The following is a 956-nucleotide window of genomic DNA, read 5'->3' as shown; positions in this document are numbered from 1 at the left end:
AAACAAACAAAACAACAACAAGTAATTTTAAAATTACTCTTGATATAAAGTCTTGAACTAATTGACGTATTTTAAAGAACATTCCTATCAACACTCATCAACTACAAAAATAACGAAGGTATTCCTATCTTTAAGATATTTTTTGACAATACTGACATTTATGTGAATTTTATTTTAGGCTTGACATTCTGTGTGAGAAAAATGACTTAAAAAATAAGGCCAAGTCTGAGAACCATAGCTAATTACTCAGAAGACTGGGCCCTCCTGCATGGTTGTGTCAGGCCAAAACACTGGCTTCTTCCAGTCTTCTTGGCACGAAAATGTGGGCTGAAAACTAAAATTATTCTGGAGGCTAGCTTTTTAATCTTAGTTGCCTCCGTGCTTTGACGTATCTGTGATGTTTCGTTGAAGATCTTAGCCATTGGTTTTTCCAGGGGCACACACACAAAACCCATTTTGGTTGTCTGTCTCCAGAATTTCTGACATCTTTCTCCCACAACATTTACCTTGTTCTGGACAACCCAAACTCAGAAAAACAAAAACCTGTATGCCTTCCTTCATATATGAATCTCAGACTACATTGTCTATGTATACAGAAAATACATATTTACAGCTGTAAATGTGAATACAATGTAGCATTTAGAAAGAAGACCAAGAGAGTGTAGTAGTGGGTGATGAGGAAGGAAAAATTCTGCCATAGATTTTTTTTTCCTTTCTTTTGTGGTGGATAAATGGCTAAAGATGAAGCAGGTAGTGCAGTGGCTAGTTTTATGTCAACTTAGCACAAGCTAGAGAGGAGGGAACTTATATTGAGAAATTGCCTCCATACGATCAGGTTGTAGGCAAGCCTGTAGGTCAATTTCTTGATTTGTTATTGATGTGGGAGGGCCCAGCTCACTGTGCATGTGGTGCCTAGGCCTTTATGCATGGGATCACCCCTAGATTGGTGATTCTAA

The sequence above is a fragment of the Mus caroli genome, unplaced genomic scaffold (genome assembly GCF_978045245.1).
Source record: "Mus caroli unplaced genomic scaffold, Mus_caroli_1 scaffold_6, whole genome shotgun sequence".
NCBI classification, from domain to species: domain Eukaryota; kingdom Metazoa; phylum Chordata; class Mammalia; order Rodentia; family Muridae; genus Mus; species Mus caroli.
This window is presented reverse-complemented; position numbering follows the sequence as displayed.